The following is a 17987-nucleotide window of genomic DNA, read 5'->3' as shown; positions in this document are numbered from 1 at the left end:
AGAGAGAGAGAGAGAGAGAGAAAGAGGGAGGAAGCAAGTGTGTGTGTGTGTGTGTGTGTGTGTGAGAGAGAGAGAGACAGACAGAGAGAAAGAGAGAGAGAGAGAGAGAGAGAGAGAGAGAGAGAGAGACAGGAACTGAAACTGAGACAGAGATAGGGAAAATAGAAAATGAGAGCAAGTAAGAGAGAGAAGGATAGAAAGAGAGAAAGCTAGAGAAAGACAGAGACAGATAAGAAGAGATAGAGAAAATAGAAAGTCAGAGTAAGTAAGAGAGAGAGAGAGACAGACAGAAGGAGAGTGATAGAGGGGGCAGGGTAAGAGAAGCAAAAAAATTCCATGTGAAGGACAAGGCTACAGAGGGAGTCATGGGTGAGTTTGTATGACCTCAGCTGAGCTGATAGACCGTAGTGCTCTCTCTCATGCTCCAAGGCTAAACATTATCACACTATCAGGTCTCTGTCATTCATTCACACCTCTCTACTGACCTGCCACTAATACTTTCTAATGCATCACAAAAAATTATATATATATATCCATATCAAATATTGATGACCTAATGACCTATGGGCTATCTCAGAGGTTTTGTCTGGGCTTTGATTCGGCGTAAAACAGAGATTAGGCATAAAACAAATAATGTAGGCCAGTTGTTTATCACAGCTTTACAAATTCAGCAATTTCATATGACAGCGCTGTTGAATTCTCACATCTGAGAAAAAGAAATTTAACAAGTTGCTCTAAGAAAGAACTGCTTGTATAGTAGGTAGCTGCTACTTCACACACACACACACACACACACACACACAGTGCCAGTACTTTGTAGTGTAACGTAGGTTTTCTTCAGGATATTGTGCTTTATGGTTTCTTTGTAACTCGAGAATTAAATTGGAACAACAGTGAATAGCTGTTAGCATGTAAGTGATAACAGGAACGAACTTGAAATGTATCGCTAAACTGATTTTAAAAAGCATGCTGATGGCGTTTTCTTTAATGAATGTAAATGTAATCAATGGCCAGTTGCTGTAGTGTAAGAGAAACAAAGCACTTCAGGATGTCCTGTGCTGGAAATAAATCAACATCAGATTAATGTGGTTACAGCAACTCGACTTTCCATCGGACTTTCCATCACACCAACCCGTTGTTGAGTACTGTATATCAAGTGTTTTATTCCTTCATACATAATGCAATGTCTCATTGTGTAGCAAGTGCAATATGCAAAGTTTGTCTTCAGCATCATAATTAGCCGTTTTATGATGTGTTTACTCCTGTAAGAGACAACACAGACATGGCATAAAATTATGCATCGGCCAGGCATAACATTATGACCACCTGCCTAATATTGTTTTGGTCCCCCTTTTGCTGCCAAAACAGAACCCTGACCCGTCATGCACTGTGTATTCTGACACCTTTCTATCAGAACCAGCATTAACTTCTTCAGCAATTTGAGCAACAGTAGCTCGTCTGTTGGATCGGATCACACGGTCCAGCCTTCGCTCCTCATGTGCATCAATGAACCTTGGCCGCCCATGACCCTGTCACCGGTTCATCACTGTTCCTTCCTTGGACCACTTTTGATAGATACTGACCACTGCAGACCGGGAACACCCCATAAGAGCTGCAGTTCTGGAGATGCTCTGATCCATTCATCTCATCCAGATAGGATAAAATAAGATAAGATAAACTTTCATTAATCCAGAAGGAAATTCTATAAATCATATACAGAAAATGTGTTAAATGGGATCATCCTTACACCCTTTTCTATATTTAACCTCACATATACAGAGTTTCCCAAAAGTCTCACACATGAAATGAACACTTTTCAGTAAAGTTTATTTACAATGCATCTTCTACACGATTGTCATTTCTTTCTAAACACACACAGACCAAATGTGGCTCATTATAAGTCGCAATCTTGTGGTTGAGTCGCAGCTTCACCCTGTAGTTTCTACACATACAAGGGATGCTGAAAATGCTCAGTGTAGTATATATATCTATATATATATATCTATCTATCTATCTATCTATCTATCTATCTATCTATCTATCTATCTATCTATCTATCTATATATATATATATATATACATATACATATACATATACATATATAAATCTATTGTGAGATGTGATTTTAATGTTATTTCTAATAAAATTAATAATTCAGTTGCTAAGAGCAGAGACTCTGCTTAGTGATAACAGACAGGAACACAAATATAATAAAGAAGCCAGTATTATATTAATAATATAATAAAAAACCAACAATATCCACCAGGACACGCCATGGTCTCTTATCCACCTCCTTAGACTTTGCTGTTTCAGTTATGTTACATTAACACACGCAACTCACACTGCTATACTGCACGTTCTTATATCATATGAAATATATATATATATATATATATATATATATATATATATATATATATATATGTCAGTATTTGCACTGATTAACTTCTGCACATCCTGCACTCTTACACAGTTAACGTCTTTATTATTATTTTCTATCTTTATATTTATCCTCATAGTTTTCATAGCTTACAGTATAAATTTATATTTCTGTGCTTCATCATATGCACCTTGTACACATAAACCCATGGTAAATGGTGGTAAAGGTTATTCTGGGTCACTTATCAAAAGAAATCTTGAGTCTGGGTTGAGAAAAAAAATGTATGTACATAAAATCACTAGCACAAAGGTGAGAAATTATACAGACAGGACGTGTGCAGGGAAAGAAATGCATAACACGCACAGCACATTGGCCACAGAATGAGTTGTTTAGCTTAGTGTCTCTTTCCCATCCGCTGTATTCGTCTAGCACACTTAGCAGAGCAGAAACTGCTGCATATCTCTGTTCGTTCATTATCCATGCACGCACGCACTCACACTTACTCACACGCACACCATCTCAACATGATGGCGGTACAGGGACTGGCCTTGTAATAGACTAAAGGAAGCAGCTTTCTGCCGTGACCCTTAACCTTTGCCTATTTATATCAGGCTGGATGAGAAGAGTTCAGATAGTGTAAAGGTTTGCAGTGAGTGCTCTTTCACTTCTGCCTGACTGACGCCATACTGGGGCCGCGGTCAGCCATCAGCAAGTGCATTTAAATGCTCACTAATAATACATTAGGCCTAGATATCTGATTTCAGCAGTTGCCATTGGTCAAACGCTCATTAAACAACACCCTGAGACATCTGATATCCAATTTAGGACATTACTGGATTTCAAGACACCTGGATTTTAGTTCAGTAATCAGGTTATTCAGTGCATGTATTCTGGTAATCTGATATATTCTGCTTTTCCTAGTCGGCTAAAGAGCGCTAGATGCTAGACACTCTGTGGCGTGATACCTAGACTCAACATAAGTCTGTGTAGGACTCAAAAAGAGTCTTTGAATCAACGTGAGAATATAAATCAGTGCAATGGGATTGGATGCTTCCACTTCCATATGTTGGTTCCCCAATGGGGATAGAAATTTCGCAGCAACATATAGTCAATAAATAAATCAGCATTACATCTGAACGTTTTGAGCGTTTTATTAGAAAAACACTTAAAGTTAATGGTTGTATGTTTGCAATGTTAAACACCTCTTCCTGTGACAGCAGGCAGATCTCGGACCTGTTTAGCAACAAACTGTACCAGCCTCTCTAACAAAAGCTATAAATCTGGCTTGTAAAAGTTTATAGATCTTATTAAAGGTTTTCTCATCATACACAGTAAATATTTAGCTGTTTACCGACACTGAGGTTTAATAGCGTTCAACCGATTCGAGAAAAAGTGTGGCGATAAAAAAATATGATATGATTTTTATGTAAATATTTCAGCGTGGAAAAGTATTCAACAACAAATGCCCAACAAGAAAATAAATATAAATATAAATATTAAATAAAAAAATTAAATACAATGAATATCTCAACATCCATGTGGATAGACACCTTGGCATGCTGAGGTTTCTTTGGCTTCTTCTTTTAAACCCGTACAATTGAAGACATGTCATGACTTTCTATGATAGCTGTACTCATGTTCAACTCACGTGAACGGAAGGCGGCTTTGTGAGGACGTCACGTGACACGTCTCGGCCCGAATCTGCAGTAATTTTAAAAAATCTCAAAGCTCCTCTGCAAATCAGACATCCTGTAGGGATGGGTTGCAGATTACCCACAGAGGTTCACATACTGAGAAAAACATATCTGCTCATGATTGCAGTGTTGAGGTGCTGTGTTTAAGAACTAAGGCTCATACTACACCACCTTTCCTTCCACTTCCTTCTCAAACTACATGTTTAAAAGTAGTTACTTAATATTACAGTAAAGCTGGGGTTTGAGAGGGATGTTCTCATAATGTACATTATTTCATATTTCAACATTATTGTTATCACGCACCTCTTGCACAAACATAGCCGGTTATTTAAGGTCTACTTAAGGACTATAGAAACTATTTCAAATAGCAGATTATGGCAGATTCAGCAAAAATATAACGAACCACCAGTAAACCAACTTACAGATTTAAAGACGTCCCAGTTATTCTACTTCTGGAAGCTTCTTAGCACGTAGCAGTTAACCACAGCGGTGGAGATTACTAGAACCTTGTGTATGATTAGATCAGAAACCTGCAAATATTTGAGATTGTGTTTAAGAAGGCAAGCGCACACTAGCGCACGTATTTGTAATTGAGGGATCGAAATCAGGAAACTGCAAACAAGCTGGAGCGGTACACAAAATGAAAAATCAAACTTACTATCACATTCTATAAGTGCATGCAGTAAGACAGCGGTTAAAACATTGGGCTACGGAACGTCACAAGTTCAAATCCCAGCACCTCTACACAACCACTTTTGAGCATCCTGTCTGCTCAGTTGCATCCTGTGTCTTAGCTGTAAATCACTTTGCATAAAAGCAAATAAGGTAACTGCACCTAAACGCAGTGTTTTTAAAAAATTCGGTTCAAACGCCATATTACCAAACCTGATATCCAATTAACGCCATCACTGGGTCTTCAGTAATCCGGCTATTCTTCATATTCACTGCTAATCAGCTGAATCTAGTATTCTTCTGCTTTTCTTTATCTAACAGGCCATAGCTTGAAGTTTGTTATTATGAAATCTGACTTATCATTGTTTTTATTTTATTTTTTCGTTTATCTGATTATTCTGTACATGCTGAGATAATCAGATTATTCTGTATATGTTGAGATAATCAGCGTGCTCTATATTTTTATCCGGCTCCCGCCGAGCATGTTGTGTATGTATTGCTGCTCTCCTGTGTGTTTCCTGTATTGTGGTGCACCCGGTTTACTGGAACGTTGTTTATCGTTTTTTGTTTTGCACTTGAAGTACTTTATTCAAGAGTTATCTTGCAGCATTTTCCTACGAATTTTTATAGTATTGTGTATAAACGATATAACGATATAAAACATCCCGATATAACTCGTGTGCAGGAAGATGAAGAGAGTTGGAAAGATGGAGAGAAAGTGTTGATATGGAAACTGTCGCAAAACAGCACCGCTGACAAAAGACAGCTTTACTCTTCTCTTCATTTTTCTCGTCTCTTATCAGGAAGGCATGGCTGAGAGCTACCACACACGCTGATAATACACATAGGGTAAAGAGATGAGCTCGAACACACACACACACACACACACACACACACATACACACATACACACACACTGGTTTCTCACACTTAAAGGAGGTGTGAGAATCCATGCATAGGAACACATATTCTGACAATCTCACATGAATACACACTTGTACACGCTGAAAAGAATTGATCAGAAACTCAGACTCAAAGAAAAAAAATATTAACACCCCCCACCCCATCCCACCCCCCACAATTCACAGTTTAGCTTAGTGATAGCACATTTAAAGAATTGTCTCAAGCACACACACAAAAGCAAAACATATGCACACAATAAAGTGCTGCTTCATGTAAAGTATTGCTTAATATTATCAATTTTTTTTTTTTACTGTTGATGATACTCTTCATCTTTTTCAGGGGAAGAGGTGGAAATTACAGTTTAGCCACAATTTCATCCTAGACCTAGTGGTGAATATGTTGCTATTGATGGCATTGTCTTATACAGTTGATTGCAAAAGTCTGCACCTACGATGATTTCATGACCGAGTAAAAATCCTCCATGTGTCCCATTAGTATTAGAAATAAAGGTCTGGAGGCTGAATATTACAACAAAGAGGATTTGAAAGCTTTTTAGAGGACGTGAAAGTGGTCTGAGAATGGCCGTTATGAAGACAAATGGCTGAGATAATAGAGAATTAATAAAGTACATTTGCATCACAGTCAGAAAACTGAGGCATGCAGATATACCTTCAATATTTTGCAGAACATATTTGTGAAATCCAAGAGGCGTACAAACTTTTGCACTCGAATGCATGTACACTTGGTCACCCACTTGTGTTTTTTTTTTTTTTTGTGGTTTGTTCATTGTTGTTGTTATGTTTTTGCCTATTCTTAGCATGTGGGTGTGAAGAGACAGGAACAAAGGGGTATGGGTGTGTAACGATGGACAGCGGCTAATTCCTCCAATAGGCAGTCAATGTAGTTCTTCATTCGCTTTTATCTGCTTATGAGGACCACATCTAGTCTCCACTACACACACACACACACACACACACACACAAACCTCATTTCTGAGATCAAAGTCGCCAGCCGATCCGTTCTAAACATATCTCGGTGCGAGTCCTTCACCCAACACAACCCATTAGCTGCTAAAGTCACATGACTTCCCTATTCCATGTCTCGATTTGAGTATGTCTAGACAAGACAAGGGTCGCTTTTCTTCAGTGCCAGTACAGTTATCAGACGCTGAGAGCTGTTTCCTTCAGCCAACAAGCACTGAAAGTTCACAGTCATACTACTGCATCTTGGTGGTTTGACCCTAAGACCCTGATATATGGAGTACTAGCACAGAGCACAACTTTTAAAGTTTCCCTCAACTGTAACTTTCTCACACTCACACACCCCCACAGGCACCAGCACATCCGTTAATAAGGGGCCATGCTTGTTTGACAGCTATACACTAGTTCCACATTTTCTAACCTCACTCTATTCATGCTTTATCAATTTCACCTGCTTTATCAGTGAGAGAGAGAGAGGAAGAGGACACATACAGGCACCCACATAGTATAAAAGCACCTATTTCTACAGAGTGCCTGATAACATGCACTATATCTCTCATACATCGCTGAGAATTGATGCAAAACTAAAACAGCACTCGTTTATCTCTCGATAATCGAGCTCCTAAGTTTTTTTGTTTTTTTTCCTTTGCTTGTTGTGACATGTATTCTTAATAACACAGACACAAAAAAAAATCAACAATGATATTCCAGTGAAACAGTTTAAACATCGACCTTCTCACTAAAGCCGCCAAAAACACAAATATACACAACGTGCAGTTTCCTGTGATGGACAAAGTTTCAAAGCACAAAGACGTGAGAACAAATGCTCACAGAAAACCTCACCATATTGCACCCTACAGTCTCTGTAGGAGGGATTAAGTAAAGCGGATTAATAGAAACTGCTGATTTCTGTCCAATCAAAATTAAGAATTCAACAGAAATTTGGTATAATGAGTATTTTTGACGAATCCGTAAACTTATCTCACAGCTGCTTTCATTCAGAGAGTGAAAGGTTATTAAACAAACGTTGAAAAAACATTTCCACAATATCTCAGATATCTCAGTCTTCTGGCAATTTATCAGGTTCCTGATCCACAGATCCTGGAAAGCTGCGTTTAGCTCAGATGTTCTGTTTAATGTTCGTCATTAACATCTTCGATGTTTTACCTCAAAAAAGGGAGCGGGCTTTAAACAGCTTTAATGACGTACGCCCAGACCCATCTTCATGTTGTTAGTGATCGATACAGACCCTGCTCCCCAGAAGAAACTTAAAGGATTTGGGAACTATTGTGTCCTTCCTGAGAAAAGTTCCCATGATTGCCTTTAACTATTGCACAGGGTGTGGTTAGAGCAGGATTCAGTTCATACTATGGATCTGAAAACAGATCAAATTCAGACAGTCCTGCTTTACCAAGACCGGTTTCAACACAAAGAGAATAATAAGACAGTAGACTGAGAACCATGCAGATCTCGGTCTGCAGATCTTATCTCTACAGTGCTTTAAAAAAGTCAGCTGATAATCAGCTGAGTGATACCGGTGAAGAAACTAGTCTACTGAGAAAGAGAGTGTAACTGTATAATCGGAAAAAGAGGATTTATTTTAGCATCTGTGCAAAAAATATCAGCTCTGAGAAGCTCGCATTATTCAAATACTGACCTCAAATCTGTTTATTCACAAACTAGTATAACGTGTGATCAGAGGCAGGATGCAGAGCTGCATTCTTTAAATAATTCATTAGCAAATCATAAGCAGTCCATAGCTGGGGTCAATTCACATGTGGGCAACATTATAAGGGAATAAACAGGAAACATAGCCACATGGAAACAAACGTTGGGCTAAATAAATTAAATGGACCTCACAACTGGGAACATTCGGGTATGAATAGAAAACTGATGAAGAGCTAAGCAGAGCAAACCCGGACATAATCAGGAATTAAAACCAATGGAACCAAAAGAAGTAGTGGACCCACCTTATCAGTGTTATTATATTTATTATTGACTTCTTACATTTTATAGTCTATTTGACTGAATATGTTTTCTTCATTGAAACCAGATGACCTACAAATAATGATGGCTTTAATGTGTTTTGTCAGGGTCTGAAAGCTCTGTTCCACTAATAGATGGGAACAAATATACTAATTGTACACATTAAATGAATTAAATCTGTACTAAGGGGGTCTGTGGAATTTATTTTACAGTTCAGGGGGCCCCTGGCTGCAGAACCCCTGCTGCAAATTATTTCGCAACAGCAGTTAAAGTAATAGGAAGAATGTTAATTCTGGACCCATCAACAGGTCCTGGGAGTTTTCACTGAGTGTGACTCACTAAATATGTGAGCAAATGAACCTGCTGGAATTTTAAAAAGGAGCTTTAAAATGTTGGAATTTTAACGAATGGCTCGCTGTCTGTTTAAGAAGCAGCAGAATCCTATTGTCTAAACTCGTTCACATCGATGCACGTGTGTATTTTTGGTTCTTATCACTGTGCGAACATCTTATCAGTGACCCATGTGTTTGCCACTGCAAACTTTGGTGTGCATTGCAATCACAAGAAAAGCTTTCACAGACACACAGACAGACAGACACACACACACATACCTACATATATGCACACACACACACACACAAATCTACACATGTATATATAAAACCTTCAGTTCATTTACTGGCAAAATACTTGAGCCTAGGAAGACAGTTAAATAAAAAGTCATTACTCGTATTAATCTACAGGTGTGGTTATTTCCACACTGGAACAGTTTATTCAAAAGCATTAAAACGATTTTATGCAAATCCATTGTAGTCACATCTGCCTTTTGCTAAGGCCCCACAAAATACATTGCGTAATCTACAATCTCCTGTTTCAACACGCGACTATGCAACGATTAGGCCACACAAGTCAACGGCAACAATGTCTCAGAAGAGCACAAAACCGAGAGTCCGGGCATTCTCATGTTAAAAAGCACAGGATCCATCTTCAACTGCCCCTCATGGACATTCATGACTTCTCATTACCATGCGGATGGGTCTAATCCCATCACAGAGGGCTGAACTGAAAGGACCGGGTTCGACAGAGACACATCAGAAAGAAAGTCTCTGCTCTGGAAAAAACCCCCGACTCAGGAACGTTTCATGAAACATCCAACTTTTTCTTCTCTTTCTGCATCCCAACAGGAGGGATCTGCACTAGCTTCTTCAGCTGCACAAACAAAAGCAGAGAGCAGAAACAATGCTCCGAGAAGATGGGAGGAGGGGCACATGCAGACCCACATGTGCCCCCTTTTCCACTTTACCTGCTCAGGCCTTTTTCCGCACTCAAACCGCTGCAGCTGAGCTTCGAAGCTGCAAACAGGCTAAAACCACAAACGCCAGGGTCAGCTAGAGCATATGCTAGACCCACAAATTCATCAGAAGATGCTTTATTCATTTATGCTTCACCAACTCCAAGCCTCTTTGTGGCCAGGAAAGTAGAGATCATTATCTCAGCGTGGGAGAGAACCAGGCGCAAAACATATTTTTTATGCTAGTCTAAAGATTGCACCTGTTTTTCCTTCCCTCAAACTGCAAAGCTGTGGTCACACAGATGGCAAGTTGTCACAATGCATGACGTTTAACTTTTCAACACAAACCGTTGAATGTTGGTAGCATTTTAACGTTAAAAAAGAGAACTGCAAGCACTTGGCATTCAGTTCTGATGACTCATTAAAAAAAGAAAATCCACAAAGTGAAGAAGCATAATACTCGAGTCCATCTGTGTGGCATAAAATGAGGCTTTCCAGTTGCGAAATTTACCAGAAGGTCAATCCGTTATTTTGTACTAGACATCAGAAAGCCTTTGATTTCAACACGCTTATCAACTGAAAAACCATAAAAAGATGGCATCAAACAGATACAAGTAGAACACATTCATATTTCTAAGAATTTATCCAAAGAACCCACGTTGGACAAGCTGTCTCTGGCATTTTTGGTCTAAAATCCTTATGACTTCTTCAGTTTGCTCCAGTTTCCTTAAGAGAAGCTCTTAGATGTTTTATTTAGAACCACATAACAAAGTGGTTCTCTATCAGTCAGCAGAATCCCTGTTCGTCGAACCTTTAACAAAAAAGACTACAGCGGTCCTAGGGGGAAAAAGGGGTTTAATTTATGGATTTTATGAGTTCTCCAGGTTACTTGTAAGTAAAACTCTACAATAGTGAGAAAAACTAAAAAAAGAACCCATAAGACACTAATATATCCACTATATATACACTATATTCATTGTAAATGATTATATTAACATTTATAACCTTGTTTGATTATTCTTGTGTAATAAAGAGCCACATAACAAACCCTAACAGACGGGGTTCGATATAGAACCTCTCAAAAGGACCCTTAAGGAACCATTGTTCAATAAAGCGTTCTTCAGTTTGTTCCCTTGGAGGAATCCTTAAGGGTTGCATGTAGAAGTCCAAAGCAAATGTTTCTTTTTCAAACTATAAAACTCTTTACATTTCTAAGAACCCTTTCTTATCCAAAGGAAGGGCTCTTAACAAGAAGGAAGAAGCCTTAACAAATCATCTGTCTAACATTCTTAGGACAAAAATAAATCTTTTGTTTTTTCCTTTAGAGGCATCCATAAAGGAATGTTGGACCCTACAACAAGCGCCTCACTATCAGTGAAGGTTACAAATAGAACTGTGGCAGGAAGTTAATATGAGTTACATGGACCAAAGTCGATTTTTTTCACCACAAATAATTGAACTACTGTATTAATGCTGTGAACAGCAGAGACATCGGGACCTTTGAAAGCGGGACCAATGAAGGCTCTCCCCTTTTTCTCATGAGTCGAAGATGTGTCCTATCCTAAAATGGCGAAAGTTTTTCCTTAGCCGGATCCCCGCTCAGTAAATATTTAGAAAGTTTTCCCCATGGAGCCTGGGTTACATCTGTCTGCGGAAGCCAGACAAATTGTCCTGGGTGTCTGTACTGTATACAGCATAAATTTAGGGATGTGTTTTCAATGGTCCCCTTGCTAAATGAGCGCATGCTACTGTTTATAAGACAGACGCGTCAGACAGACAGCGGGAGACTGATAGGGAGAGACGGGACAGCGAGTGTGCTTTTGTGGGAGAACGGTGCTTGAGGTGAGGCTGTTTCTGGCGTTTCTGGAACACACCCATTTCTTGGCACAGGAGTTTGAGAGCGCCACGCTGCCGGCTGTGAGTTGTAACTTGCTGAGCAGCAGCCTCGCGAAACAGAAGGCGTTTATTTCGCTGCAGCTGCCACACCCAGGGAAAAAAGTGTTTCTTAGTCCAGACATGCATGCTGACTCAAAACCATCAAAGCCTAATGGTTCTTGCACCATTGCTGACAATTAATACCATGCAAAAACATTCACTGGTGCTGTCAGAGATGGTCCCTTGCGGTGTAATGAATCTTAGCGCTGCTATGCTTTTACAGGTTGCTGCAGCTTCACAGTATATCATTTATCTTTGTGTACTGGACCGGTCTTACTGCATTATGCGCACTAGTAACAAACATAAACTTCTTTAGACAGTAAGAGGTTATCCCTGTGCTTGGAAAAAAAAACTTTTTCCATCACATTCAGGATTTATGACGTTCTTTTGTTTCCAAAATTCTCATAGGACTGGCTGAGATTTTTGGGCCTGAACTCTGCAAGACAGTCGCACAGAGAGAGGGAGGGAGGGAGGGAGGGAGGGAGAGAGAAAGAGAGACTGAGGAGAGGAAGGGGGGTGACTGGCTCCGCCCCCTGATAAATGGCCACGCCCTTAACCTCTCGTGTGGCCGAGCCCAAGAATCCCACACTTCCAGTTCCCACCACTGCACGCCTCCTACATTTGTTTATCCTTCCGTTCACTTGTATGCATGTTTATTTATTCGCCTGTTTATTTAGCTTCCTTTCTCATGCACTGGTTGAAGGGATTTTTTTTCACGAAAATAAGCGGTTCGGTTACATTACGTGACTTCGGACAAACCTGATCACGAGAATCGAATTTCCCTCTTGAACCATGCATGGGCTTTCAGGAAATAGTTGAAACGCAGGTTAATAAACACTTGTGGTCTTTTAGAATCACTTTCAGTAATTCAGACTGTGACCAGACTGAAAGTGTCAGAAATCTGTAACGTTTTCAGTTTAAGTTAAATGTATAGCCTCATTCTCGGAAACTGACTACACACAAGTCACGCACAGCGAGTAACCGACAAATATTTGCCGTACTGTTTACTCCTGGTTAATCATTTTTCTTATTTACATGTATTTACCTTAATCAAACACGGTTATCTCAAGCCTGGTGTTGACCCAGTGACACAAATTCAGGGAAATCCTTAACAAGAAATCCTTAATTACTAACCAAAGAAGGTGTGAACTACACCCGTATGTCAGGGTGAGAAGTGCTAAAATTATTTAGGTTTAAGAGCCACTTACAACAAGTAGTTCATAAATTGATCATTAGGGCTCAGTTATGTCATGAAATAGAACAAGACACGGCATGCTGTTGTAATAATCAACATCTTTACTGTTACCACCCAGACATCAAGAGGTTTTATTATTCTTACATCATAATCATAATATTTATTTATTCCTAAAACTATAAATCAGACTTTTTCTCCTGTTACAGTTACATTTAATTTTTATCACTTTCATTACAGTATCTAGAAACGTTCGTTTCCTCAACATCCACTATTTTTTCCTCTAATCATACAGACACTAACGACTCCTTTCCAAAAATTAACCTCCTCTTCACCAACAATAACGCAGTCTTCAAACACGTTCATGTGGAGCATCTAGCATACAAGTTCTGCGAGAGGGTTGTTACTATAGAAACGAGCGCATTGATATAAACCTCGTAGCCGGAATTAGTGTCAGAGTGATAACAAGATGCTTCATTTATCATGCATGATGTGCAACAATGACTAAGGTTTATTGCTAGTCATGAGTGTTGCTTGATGATGAGTTTGCCCTATTAAGGCCTATTAATCAGATTTCTAAACTTTCTGCAATGGTGTAAGATTTTATTTGCCGACTGCAGCCAAATAGCATCGCGATTAAAATCTACAGGAAACACAACGTCCGTGACCTTGATAAGGATGAGAGCTGTAAGCATTCTTCACATTTGTTATGACATATTTACTTAGCGTAAGAGCTGTTACATGACAAAGGAACAGTATACAAAAGAACAGAAGGCAAACAAAAATAAACCTCTCAGTTTCCTTTAGAGGATCAATCCAAAGAACACCTCATTGTCAGATAAAATGTGTTTTTTCCACAAACGTGCCAGTAAATAGTAAAGCAGCTACTGTTTCGTTGTTGTTTTTCAAATCTCGACATGCTAATCGCCTTGAAATCACTACATCCTAATGATTTTTCATCGCAGTCGAATGCTTTATCTAGTAAAGGCTACTTCTACATTTTAAGTACTTAAAGCATGTGCGAATTTGTGAAGTAATACACAATTAAACTGTTGCAGCAAGTAAACGTTAACAGTTTAATTGTGTATTACTTTACAAATTCGCATTTAGTTGCAGTCTTTATTTTTTTTTCCTGTGGAAGAATCCTCAAGGGTTTCACCTCGAGCCCTACAACAAAATAATTCCTTATTAGGGATAAAAGTAAACCCAGTGTAGGTAGCTCAACTATTCTAAAAATCCATTTTTCAACACAGGTTATATAAAGAACCCTTTGTCAGTTTGTCCTTTTGGAATTCTTAGGGGTTCCATGTAGAACCTGACAAGAGTGTTTTCTTATCGAACAGGGATACGAGTAAAGCTAAGAACCCTGAATTGTTCACATTGTTCACACTGTTTCTTTGGTGGAAACTTTAGAGAAACTTTGGTGAAAACTTTAGATGTTTTATGCCGGACAATGTTACACAAAGACTTTAGGTTTCAACAAAGTATTGAATGAACCCAAATTCCCAAAGGAATTTTCTTACTTTTAAGTGTTCTTCAATTTGTTCCTTTGGTGGAACTTAGAGGTTTTGGGGGAAAATTCTACAACCTTTCCCTGTAGGAAGCCAAACCCTTTAGAAAAACCATAAAAAAGCTATTAAAATAGCTAAGCTCACTAAATGTGTTCTACTAATTCTAATAGACAACACTGGTATAGCTTTTTTAAATAGAGCTTTCAAAAGATCATCTGAACCCCATAAGTGTTCTTAGAGTTCATCTAAGAGTGTGAGAACAGCTGGAGAGGTCAGGATGTTATGATATAACACTGAGTCACACACTCATTCTGATGCTGTAGTATCATGAAGGATGTTATATGTGACTTTGAAATAAGGGCCCTCTGTCTGAAAACCCAGATGGTTTAGTATAATAAGTCTATAGAATTATGGGTGTTGGGAGTTTGGGTACAGGGCACACCACAGTGTAATCCACAGCTGGGCTTCTCTGTCAACAAAGGCTGTGAATGTGAGTGTAAAGAACGTTGTCTGCAGCCAACACAGACGGCACTGGTGGCTTTATTTATCGCTAATGAAGCATGGAGTGACATAAGCAAACACAGACAGTAGACCTGAGATATTAAGCTGAAGAATACACCAAAGAATGACCTGCTGACACCTAAATACGACACTCTGGCCATCAATAGAGCCTCATTCAACACCTGATATTTCTGCCTTACTTCAATCTGTCCTCTCTTGTCCTGCTGGCCTTTTGAACGGCTCTTATCATCACATCTCAGTGTTTGCTCTTCTCTACATCTCTTAGAGTGTATTGTTTAAAAAAAGAAAAAATCAGCTGCAGATCTTTATAGAAGAAGTAATAGTGAGAAATACAACGCTGTACAACTTCGCACATACACAAACACATTCTCCACCGGAGCCTGTAATGCTTAGAATGATGGATGAACACCTTTCAGCAATGCAATGAGTATTTCCTCCTCCATATCAGCTTATCTGTAAACTAAAGAGAGGAATCTCGTACCAGAAAAACACCTCCCCCTCTCTTCCTCTGCCCTCTCGCACCCTTCTGCTCCCTGACATGCCGGGGTACCAGTGGAGAAGGATTAACACTGTGTATCCAAGGTCACGTGTTTTGTCCAGCTCTTGAAAGTATTTTCATCCAGCCCTGTGTTTCAGTACTCAACTGTGTCAACACATAGTTTACACAGAAATAAGCAGGGGTGAAAAGGAAGATGGAGACACCTGAGCTCTCAGAGGTACATGAACATTCCACCGTCTCATTACACAATATTCAATTGTTGTCCCTGTCAAAACAGCACACCGAGGACCTGTCAGAGTCTGTATCACTTCTGTAATCAACATTCATGGAGCATAAAGGTGTGGTTTTGTTGCTGCTTTGTATGCTCCTTGGGAAAGTAGACAAAAAGTAAGGATGCAGCCTACTGACCTGATGCTGAAACACTGGATCGGGTATCGGATCTGATTTTCTTTGCTTTGAGGATATTTTATGACGTGGGTCTTGCAAAAATCCCACATGACTTAAGGCATGCCGTCAGGGAGCTTATGCAAATCCATTCTGCCAAATTACAAGAAGTGGTGGAAGTGGTGATACTGGATCCTTGAGCAAGACCCTTAAACGTCAGCCGCTGAGTAATTTCGGGTAAAAGCATCAGCCAAATCTAAATGTGTAGTAAAACATATTACATTATTAAGGTCTCAGATTTAGATCGGTATCAAGGATCAGCCCACACCCTGATCTCCCAGCTTTTCCAAAACTACTGGATTTCTACATGCCTAAAAACAACATTTAACATTTGTTGCATGCATAAAAATATCTTTGGGGGCATTGGGGCACACCGAGAGCACATTCTAACCCTAACACAAAGGTAGAATAGATCCTTTGTCTTATTAATACATCCTTTAGGAACAATGCAACCATTGCGGATGAGAAAATCCCCCGAAACTCCCAATGCAGGGATGAAGGGGGGCGTCATTCATACACTGCATAATGTAGAGCAGCACCCTGCTATGTGTGTGTGTGTGTGCGCGCGTGTGCAAGCACTGTCCCTCCTGTTGACAAATAAGTGACTAGAATAACCAGTGTGTGGTAAAAGAACATAAGAAAGAAACCCCCTAACACGGTTGATGTTTCACTGCAGGCGCGTTACACATTATTAAAACGGCGCGTTCACGCGAGCAGACATAAAAACGCGCGCGCTCGTTATAATAAATACAAGTGACAGACTGAACTTAAACAGTCTAACAGACCGGTTAAAATAAAACACAGATGTGTGTGCGTGTGTGTACACATATATTTATGAATGTCTTATTCTCTACAAATAACAATCATCTGTATCAATTATTAATGTGTATATTATATATTCTAATGAAAGAGGCGGACGAACACTGTGTACACAAAGACGGAGGATATTTTTCCACATCGCAGATGTTTGTCAACATTGAAACCCCTTGGATCGATCGAAATATTGTTTTTCATTAATGATTCATGATCAAGCTTACGTGCGTGATGTTATTTTATTCTAACACTTTATTATATTATATTATATTATATTATATTATATTATATTATATTATATTATATTATATTATATTATATTATATATAAACACTTACCCCATGTGAGATGCCCGGCGAGGAGAAGAACAGCGCGAGCTGATGAAACGTTACACACTCCTCATCTACAAGATTCAGTCAGCGAGTGATTTCAGTCCAAGTGATTTCCTGATTCCCGACAACGACTCAGTCAATGAATCATACAAAAAAAACCCCAATAAGACTACAAAAAGTTCAGCTCAGACGAGCACTGGGGTTTAAAACAACTACAGGACCAGCCGTCAGCGGTTATAACAGCAGATCTGGAGTAAAATGTGTGCAAAGAAACAAAATCCCTTTGAAAACATTGCATATAGTCCTTTCTTTAAATACAAAAAGTGACCATTCCGCGTGTAAAACAGATTTTCTTAGGTGAAACTCCACGGAGCCGGAGAGTGAGAGCTTTACTGCAGTCTACTTAGAGAACGGCTAACATGAGGGAGGCGCAAACACACACACACACGCGCGCGCGCGCGCACATACACACACACATACACAAGTACACGCCCCACACACACACCTCCATTCTGCTACCTGAGCTGTCTATGTTCAGACAATTCAGACACATAACCACAGGCTGCCAATATTTATGCTATTAGAATATGTTGTATATAATGAACCAAATAAAAGGTTAAAAAATGTTGTTTTCCAAAACGTATTTTATTGTTGGTTTTTTTTTTTTTTTTTCTTTTCTCTCTTTTTCCCCCCAGGGTCCAAATGAGCTCCAGATGTTTTTCTTCTTTCTGTTTTTTTTTTTTGTTCCTCTCCTCCTCCACCAGCACCTCCTCCTCACTTCCTCCCTTACCTCGCTTCCTCACTCAAAGTTCTTACACGTTCAAATTAGATT

The 17987-nt window shown here is 39.3% G+C and overlaps 1 protein-coding gene across 2 annotated transcripts in view; it reads right to left on the bottom strand.

Annotated features, from left to right (window-relative positions):
* Positions 1–17589, bottom strand: part of s1pr2 (sphingosine-1-phosphate receptor 2) — a 29058-nt gene extending 11469 nt beyond the window's left edge. Inside the window, exons 1-2 of one of the 2 annotated variants that reach the window (XM_058377899.1) lie at positions 17162–17589; positions 15975–16206 (exon numbers count right to left, since the gene is read on the bottom strand). The gene's annotated coding sequence lies outside the window, so the exon portion shown is untranslated. The remainder of the gene's footprint in view (positions 1–15974; positions 16207–17161) is intronic. The other variant, XM_058377897.1, reaches the window with a different exon arrangement.
* Between the last annotated feature and the right edge of the window lie 398 nt (positions 17590–17987).

The sequence above is a fragment of the Hemibagrus wyckioides genome, linkage group LG24 (assembly GCF_019097595.1).
Source record: "Hemibagrus wyckioides isolate EC202008001 linkage group LG24, SWU_Hwy_1.0, whole genome shotgun sequence".
NCBI classification, from domain to species: domain Eukaryota; kingdom Metazoa; phylum Chordata; class Actinopteri; order Siluriformes; family Bagridae; genus Hemibagrus; species Hemibagrus wyckioides.
Note: the sequence above shows the minus strand (reverse complement) of the source record. Positions and strands in the feature narration are given on the sequence as shown.